The following is a 9,546-nucleotide window of genomic DNA, read 5'->3' on the forward strand; positions in this document are numbered from 1 at the left end:
GTCACCCAACTGTTAGATAGCAGAAAGTAGTTCAGTTCAGTCACTCAGTCATGTTTGAATCTTTGAGACCACATTGGCTGCAGCACACCAGGCTTCCCTATCGATCACCAACTCCTGGACCCTGCTCAAACTCTTGTCCATTGAGTCATTGATACCATTCAATCATCTCATCCTCTGTCGTCAAGTGGAAAATAGACTTGAACGTAAATCTGAGTCTCTACTTATCAACAGTAAAAGCATGATATAGGATTGTCCTAAACATGCAAATCCTTGAGCTTAACATTGGAGGGGGGCATGTTTTCCTCATTGCACTGTTTTTCCATGAGCCTGGCCCTCAACAAAACTCCCCATCCTCCTAGAAATTGTTTCACATGGACGGAGGGCAAGATGAACATGAGTTTTCTGCTGACTCATCTAGGGCTCCCAGGTGGACTCTAAATCAGAAAAACCTCCAAAGCTTCAGTGTTAATATTTTATCCATTTGGTTAATTTACCAGAAATCAGAGTGCGTGCAGGGGAATACAGGAAGTCAGGGTGTGCTGGAGTAGAAGGATCAGTGTTAGAAGAACACAGTTTCTTAGCATGACAGGCTCTTTGTAAACATTCATCTTGGTGAAAGCAAGTCATTCAGTCATGACTGAAGGACTCTTTGTGACCCCACAGACTATAGCCTTCCAGTTCATGGAATTCTCCAGGCAAGAATACTAGAGTGGGTTGCCATTCTCTCCTCCAGGGAATTTTCCTGATCCGGGGATTGAACCCAGGTCTCCCACATTGCGGGTAGATTCTTTCATGTCTGAGCCACCAGGGAAGCCCTTATCTTGGTGGTTTACAATATAAACATAAACCTTTAGCCTCTGGCATGGATATCATCTGGGTGGGAAATATGCCTCTCATTTAATGACTGTGCTAAAACTGACAGTTTGGTGTTATTGTGCTATAAACTCCACTGTCGCCACATGAGCCAGGTATTGAGAGGAAGAATTGATTTTCAGAGTAAAGGGTTTTTTGAGTTAGTCTTCCTATACACAAATATATTAAACCATGATCTGTTTGGAGTTACTTATTCACGCCTGTGTCCCTGAAGTAATGGACTTGGCCTTGATGTAGGTGTTATTTATGTCCTTTTGTGAGCTGTTACTTGCAACAAACTTACACAAAACTAAAAATGACTTCAAGCAGCCAAACCTGAGAATAGCTTTAGTAGCTGTTACCATTTGCATCTTAATATGGTAGGATGCCCTTTTAAGGAAAGCAGGGAAGCAAGTCTGTTAAATTATGATTTCATAGTTCCAAAACAGCACAGAGGGAGGCTGTCTCACCTGTTGCCTAGTAGGTGCATCATGGATGCTTAGCATGTACTAAAATATCTTCAGTGCTTCATGACATGTGGAACTTCTGAAGTGTTAGTTTTCAGGAATTATCTGATGGTTTAGTTGGAGAAGGAGGAAGTTTTCTGTCTACTTATGTGCTTAAATTTAACATCAGTGTTGAACACTGTTTAATCTTGCCTGTTGGACTACAGGTAAATTTTCAGTTTGTTTATAGTTACCCATAATGCTTACAGACACTTTATATATATATATATATATATGTAACTATATAGTGTTACTCATAATGTTCATGGACACTACATATATATGTCTGTGTCAGATCTTAATTGCAGCATGCAGGATCTTCATTGTGTCATGTAGAATCTTTCATTGTGGGGCTCTGGCTCCAGAACATTCAGCAGTTGTCACACATGGGCTCTCTAGTTGTGGCTCATGGGCTTAGTTGCTCTGAGACGTATGAAATCTTAGTTCTCTGACCAGGGATCAAACCTGCATCCCCTGCATTGCAAGGTGAATTCTTAAGCACTGGACCACCAGGGAAATCCCTGGACACTTCCCTTTTCAATGAAGGTTACTCTCAGTGCAAGCAGCAGGGAGAGATCAGTGTAAGACACAATTCATTTTCTCTAACTGTTGTGTGCTTGCTGCTTCTCCAGGACTTAATCTATACATGTTTAATTAATAATCAGTTCAGTTCAGTTCAGTCGCTCAGTCGTGTCCGACTCCGTGACCCCATGAATCGCAGCATGCCAGACCTCCCTGTCCATCAACAACTCCTGGAGTTCACTCAGACTCACATCCATCTAGTCAGAGATGCCATCCAGCCAGCTCATCCTCTGTCATCCCCTTCTCCTCCTGCTCCCAATCCCTCCCAGCATCATAGTCTTTTCCAATGAGTCAACTCTTCGTATGAGGTGGCCAAAGTACTGGCGTTTCAGCTTTAGCATCATTCCTTCCAAAGAAATCCCAGGGCTGATCTCCTTCAGAATGGACTGATGGGATCTCCTTGCTGTCCAAGGGACTCTCAAGAGTCTTCTCCAACACCACAGTTCAAAAGCATCAATTCTTCGGCGCTCAGCCTTCTTCACAGTCCAACTCTCACATCCATGCATGACCACAGGAAAAACCATAGCCGTGACTAGACGGACCTTTGTTGGCAAAGTAATGTCTCTGCTTTTGAATATGCTATCTAGGTTAGTCATAACTTTCCTTCCAAGGAGTGAGCATCTTTTAATTTCATGGCAGCAGTCACCATCTGCAGTGATTTTGGAGGCCAATAAAATAAAGTCTGACACTGTTTCCATAATTAAGCATAGTCCACCTTAAAATATTATTTAAAACATTACTTTGCCAATAAAGTCCTATATAGTCAAAGCTATGATTTTTCCAGTAGTCATGTATGAAGTGAGAGTTGAACTATAAAGAAGACTGAGCATCAAAGAATTGATGCTTTTCAACTGTAGTGTTGGAGAAGATTCTTGAGAGTCCCTTGGACTGCAAGGAGATCAAACCAGTCAAACCTAAAGGCAATCAATCCTGAATATTGACTGGAAGGACTGAAGCTGAAGCTGAAGCTCTAATACTTTGGCCCCTGATGCAAAGAGCCAACTCATTAGAAAAGACCCTGATGCTTGCAAAGATTGAAGGCAGGAGGAGAAGGGGACACCAGAAGATGAAATTGTGTGGATGGCATCCCAAAGTTGCTCATGAGTGTGAGCAAGCCCTGGGAGATGGTGAAGGACAGGGAAGCCTGGCTTTCTGCAGTCCATGGGGTTGCAAAGAGTCAGACATGACTGAGTGACTGAATGATGATGCCATTAAAATAATACTAAAGAACTTTATGTGTAATGTGAGGATCTCACAGAAATCTACTACCAATCCCTCTTTGTCTTTTTGTGCTATTATTGTAATGCATTTTACTTTTGCATGTGCCTTAAATATGCAACACATTGCTATTACTTTTTGACCTGGAGTTATATTTTTTAGTCATTGAAAATAAAGAATAATTAAATTTTATATTTACCTTAATTTATGTTACTTTGTTGGAGAAGGTCCTCTGTTGACTTGAGCTGGGCCAGAGGGGGTTCCTCACTTTCACTTTCTCTTTGGAATGTCCTTCTGCAAAGTGTTCCCATGGCTCGAGCTATTTTAAAAGATGCACCCTTGAGAGAGCAATGTGTTGTTGAGACCATCTGGATGGTGGAGGTGACTGAACTCAGTTATAGCTTCCATATAAACTCAAGATTCTGGTAGGTAAATGCAGAGATCTACTATCTTGCAGCCACACAAGGCAAGCCTGTAACGTAAATTCCCTTGCTCATTAAATCTGCCACCTCCCAATCTGTAGTGGTCTGTCTCTTTCTGCAGTTTCTCCTTGCCTGCATGTATGGGGGCCAGTTTCAGATTTTATTTGACAAGTTCCCAAATTTGCAAAGCAACGAATTTCTAGTATTCTTCATTTATATGCTCCTATAAGTGTGTAGGGTTTCACGTTTCAGTCTGATACAATTCCTTTTGTTTAAAAATTGCTTTAATATTACTTACAGTGCAAATGTACTGTCCTTTTGTGAGCTGTCAAAGACTTCTGACAATTTTTATCTGAAAAAATCTTCTTTTTCATTTTTTTTGAAAGGTATTTTCACTAGATGTAGAATTCTGGGTTCACAGGCTTTCTTCTTTCAGTACCTAAAAGGTACAATTTCATTATCTTCAGCTTACAGTGTTCTCCGGAGAATACTGATGCTCTTTTTTCTTCTTTACATATTATGCTTTTTATTTGGTGGGGCTTTCAAAATTTTCTCTTCACATTTAATTTTCAGCAATTTGAATCTGATATATCTTGATGATTTTTTTTCCTATTCATTTACTTATTTGATATTTATATACTTGTTTTTTTTTTTTTTTTTTTTTTTTTTTTTTTTTTTTTTTTTTTAGTCCTGTTTGCCTAACCCTATTCGGAGAAGGCAATGGCAACCCACTCCAGTACTCTTGCCTGGAAAATCCCATGGACAGAGGAGCCTGGTGGGCTGCAGTCCATGGGGTCGCTAGGAGTCGGACACGACTGAGTGACTTCACTTTATTTTTTCACTTTGATGCATTGGAGAAGGAAATGGCAACCCACTCCAGTGTTCTTGCCTGGAGAATCCCAGGGACGGGGGAGCCTGGTGGGCTGCCGTCTATGGGGTTGCACAGAGTCGGACACGACTGAAGCTACCTAGCAGCTTAGCAGCCTAACCCTAGCTTCTTGAATCTTTGATTTGTTTTATTTCATTAAATTTGGAAATTCTCAGCCATCATCTGTTGAAATTTTTATTTTGACCCATTCTCTCTTTCTCTCTTTTCCTTCTGTCTCCAATGGAATTCTCTATTTGTTGATGCATGATGTCTACCTTTTGTAATAGAACCTTTAACATAGTAACACTAATTATTTTAAATTCCCTGACAGATGTTCCATCATCTGGGCCATATCTCAGTTTGGTTTAGGGAATTGAGTTGTCTCTTGCAGTATATTGTTTTACTTCTTGTTTTCTTGTTCTTGATTTAAATTTTTGTTGAAAGCCAGTCATTTTGTTTGGGGCACTAGAGATTGAGATAGATTATAGTCATACCAGAAGATGGGCACAATTCTTTTCAGCTAAGATTTTATTGTGGGATAACATTGTTTTTGTGTTGTGTTAGTCGCTCAGTAGTGTCCAACTCTTTGCAACCCCACAGACTGTAACCTGCCAGGCTCATCTGTCCATGGAATTCTCCAAGCAAGAATAATGTAATGGGTATCCATATCCTTCTCCAAGGGATCTTCCCAACCCAGGATCAAACTTGAGTCTCCTGCATTGCAGGTAGATTATTTACCATCTGAGCCACCAGGGAAGTCTTGGGATAACATTAAGTCCATCAAATCCGGTGTTGTGCTGGGTTTGGATTTTGTTGTTACTTTCATTAGCCTCAGCAAACAAAAGGCATCAAAATCCTCTGGCACTACATACTTTTTACTATGGGAATCTACTGTGTTTTCTTCAGTGAGTGTTGCACTTTCAACTTATAGATCAGATGTTCTCTTTCTACACCTGCCCTATTTCTAGCAGTAGGTTTTCTGGCCAAATACAGGGGGGCAAGAACTCTCTACTGTCCTGTTCAATCTTGCTGCTGCTGCTAAGTCACTTCAGTCATGTCCAACTCTGTGTGACCCCATAGACGGCAGCCCACCAGGCTCCCCTGTCCCTGGGATTCTCCAGGCAAGAACACTGGAGTGGGTTGCCATTTCCTTCTCCAATGCATGAAAGTGAAAAGTGGAAGTGAAGTCACTCAGTCTTGCCCGACTCTTAGCGACCCCATGGACTGCAGCCCACCAGGCTCCTCTGTCCATGGGATTTTCCAGGCAAGAGTACTGGAGTGGGGTGCCATTGCCTTCTCCGTCTGTTCAATCTTAATCAGATGTTATATTGCTTATTCTTTAGAATGACATCTTCTCAGTGATCCTGCCCTTCCCCAGCTGGTAGAGGATCTCCAATGGTCTGAAACCAGGAGTTTCCTGCATCTTGCCCAGGACAAGTCTTCACAAATGCTGTTAAGGTGACCAATTTTGTTCCTTCAGCATTTTGAGGCTTTTGCTTTATATGGAAGATAGGAAGGCAGGAATCAGACAGAACTTATATCATTGCCCACACTCTTTTGGGCCTTAGTTCTAGAGCTCTCAGAGATACTGCACAAAGTACCAAGACAGGGATACAGGCAAAGATAATAAAGAAACTGGTATTGGTAGATGAATTGAGGAACCAAGAACAAGCTACTCAGGGATAAGAAAAGAGTTCAAATACTGTAGTTGAGAAATATCAGGTAAGAGTTATATAATCAGAAGCATGACTTTTTCATAAATGCCAGGTTGACTGTATGTGTGGGAGTGAAGAATTGCAGGTAAGCCTACCTTACATGGCCATAGAGGAGGTGTATCCCACCAGATGTCTCCTGGCAAATGTAAGCTGATATAAAAGCAAGGTCATCAACGTATACTGCCTTGGTGGTCAAAGTTTGATGTGTTACTATCAAATATCAATATAAATATCACAACAAGCTTAAAAGTGTTGAAAAATGTATTTTAATCTATTCTATATATGGTGGAGACCCCAACTAAATTTACTAGCTCCTTATCCTATGTTTTTATGTATTTTGTTTTATAGATCCAAACTTAGCTAACAGGAGGGACCCACTCCAACTACTAATCTTTATAAGGATCGAGAATTTCAAAGGTATAAAAAGAAAGAAAACAAAGGACAGAAACATTGAATTTAGCACATAAAGTTATTCCAAAAACAGAAAAAAAAAAAAAAAAGAAAAAGATAAATTCATGAAATAAGAAACATCAGGGAATGTAGACGTCAGTGAAGTGATGTGACTAATGGTGGAGATGAGTCAGCATATTTTCAAGAAAATCCTATTCTGTGATGTCTCTAGGTCAGGGGTTGTTAAAAATTTGAGTAAAATTAAAATCAGGTCTCTGCCCTTGTGACAGGGACTTATAACTTGTTGGGAAAATAAATCTCATATACATGAAACTATCCAAAAAAAAAAAAAAAAAGGGCTTTCAGAGTAACCCATGACATCATGTAAGGTCTGAAGGCATTTTTGCCAACTTCTAGCTTCTGGATCTGCTTTAGCATCTCACTGCTCATTTAGCATCACTGATGCTACATAATTTGCTTTACGCTACCTTACTGAACAATTTTATGCTTCCCATTGTCAATTTTTACTGCCTTTTGCTCCTTTCCTTTTATCTCCACTTTTCCATTCTCCTCAACTGTATGGCCACCCAAAGACGGACTCTTAAGCTCTTCTCTCTCCCTCTCCATCGCTTTCATCAACACCACTCCAGTTATTTTCTTCTTCCATTTAATTTTCAGCATAAACCTGATATTAAATTTATACACTGGTCCTGCTTCCTAAATCTTTCTATTTGGATACTATTCTATCATACCTTCTTTAATCAAATTAATGTTTATTCAACACGACAATCATAGACAAAGAGGATACAAATATAAGAAAGGAATCATTCCTAACTTCAACAGAGCAATAGTATTAGTAACAATCATTCATTCAGTCCCTCATTTACCCCAAACATACTCAATGGGAAATGAGGGACCTTGTCTTTCAGAGTTACCATTACATTTCCAATAGTTGTAGAATTCCTGGCAAAAATGAACCATTCATTGAGCATTTCTAAATTACCCAATGAAAGTTAGTATGAAAAGCCTACCTGAGAAAAGACAGAGTTCTATTCAAAACAAGGAGGGAGAGGGGCATAAGGAAGTGAAATAATATGGGGTTATAGGAGAGAGATGATATCCACTGAGGATGAATTAGGGGAAAACGTTTATTCTGCAAAGGTAGGATATATTTTGGATTTTTTTTTTAATGGTTAAGAGCCAGGACTGTGAATAATTGGTATTTATAACTTATTCCATAAACATTTTAAGGGAAAAAAATATAGACTCTTGACTATATATGATTTTAGTAGTCTTACCTGAGGACAGATGGTATAAAATCCTCATGGTCCCACCCAGTAGGGGTACCATGTAGCTATTGTACAAATATTGCACAGTTATAATGCAGCTATTACACAAATCTAAAACTTTCTCTAATTTTCTTTGTCATCTCTATAAATTGCTAAAATATGGGATAAAATAGATGATGATTCCCCAAAGTAATACCAGGATATTCAATGCTGAATTTCATAAACAATCTTTTTTCTTCTGCAATCTGGCACAGAAATTTTCTTGAAATGTAAAAACAGTATTCCTGCATTTGATGTAAATATAATACTCATGAATTTTAAATATTCTCAATATGCCACTCAATTTAGAACTCTAAACAAATACAGTGCTACTCAAAAAATACATATTAAGTTCAGGAAAGAGGAAAGGAAAATTTATTTTTTTATGGTTTTGTGTAGCACTTAAATATCACACAGTGCTATTTAAGGAGCACTGATTGACTGTAGGACTTTATACCCCTCTAAAAGGAGCACCACAGATGTGTGAACCCTCCAAGAAGATATGGGCTTCTTTTCTACAGGAATTTGTATATAAAATAAAATTGTACATAAAATTTTAAAATGTATAAATAATCCAGCATCCTGTAGTATTGAGTAGAGTCAAAGGATACAAATCAGAGTTAGGAAAATCTGAATAAGGTCCCACAGTTAGAGTTGGTCAGTTGAGTGTCTGTCCTGAGCTTTCTAGGTGAAAGGTGCCAGAATTTTGGTGACAGTCATATTTTTAATGAGGCATTCATTTAAAAACTAGGAATATATAAGTAGTTTGGTAATATTTAAACTATTTCTTTTGTTCCACAGACATCTTTTCACTTAATGGGAGAGCTCTGAAAACATTTTGTCTAGATACAGAAATAAAATAAAGATATCTTTTATTATCATTATTATTTTTTTTTATTTTTTGGTACTAGTATCCAGTGAAATTAGATAGAGGTTTAAAAACAGAAATATTTCTGGTAACATAACTATTAAAAAAAATCTGTTTTTAAAAGCCTGTAAACCACAGGAAAAATTTAGTTACTACTATTGTGTTGGAAATTACTCCCAAATTCAGTGGTTTAAAATAATCATTATAATCAGCTTTGATTTCTGTGGCTTAGAAATTTGGGAGCATCTTAGCTGTGGGGTTTTCATCCTGGCTATTCCTGTGGTCATCTCCAAAGCTTCTTCACTCAAAAAACTGGTACTTGAACTGAGAACTGAATGATGAAAGAGTTGGGGATCCATAGGTATCTCAATCTCTCTATGTGATCTCTCTATGTGGTTTCTCCACCAAAGTAGTGACAGGGTAGCTTGTCTCTACATGGTGACTCAAGCTTCCAAGGGCACATTTCCAGGAAAAAAGGCAGGCAGAAGCCTTTGGCAGGTTTTATCCTAAGAAACTCACATAGCCAATATTTAGAAGATATAATATTTTATGAAAAGTTTGTTCACATGGGAAAAGACACATCCAGTAAATCGTGTGCATAGCCTGGTGAAACATGCAAATCTGTATTTAACATGATTCATCAGGAAATTTTAAACACATGTACTGTAAAATTGTGTGTGTGTGTGTGTTTGTGTGTGTGTGTTAGTCGCTCAGTCATATCTCACTCTTTACAATCCCATGGACTTTAGCCTGCCAGGCTCCTCTGTCCATGGAATGCTCCAGGCATGAATACTGGA

The sequence above is a fragment of the Bubalus bubalis genome, chromosome 12, assembly GCF_019923935.1.
Source record: "Bubalus bubalis isolate 160015118507 breed Murrah chromosome 12, NDDB_SH_1, whole genome shotgun sequence".
In the NCBI taxonomy this organism is placed as follows: Eukaryota; Metazoa; Chordata; class Mammalia; order Artiodactyla; family Bovidae; genus Bubalus; species Bubalus bubalis.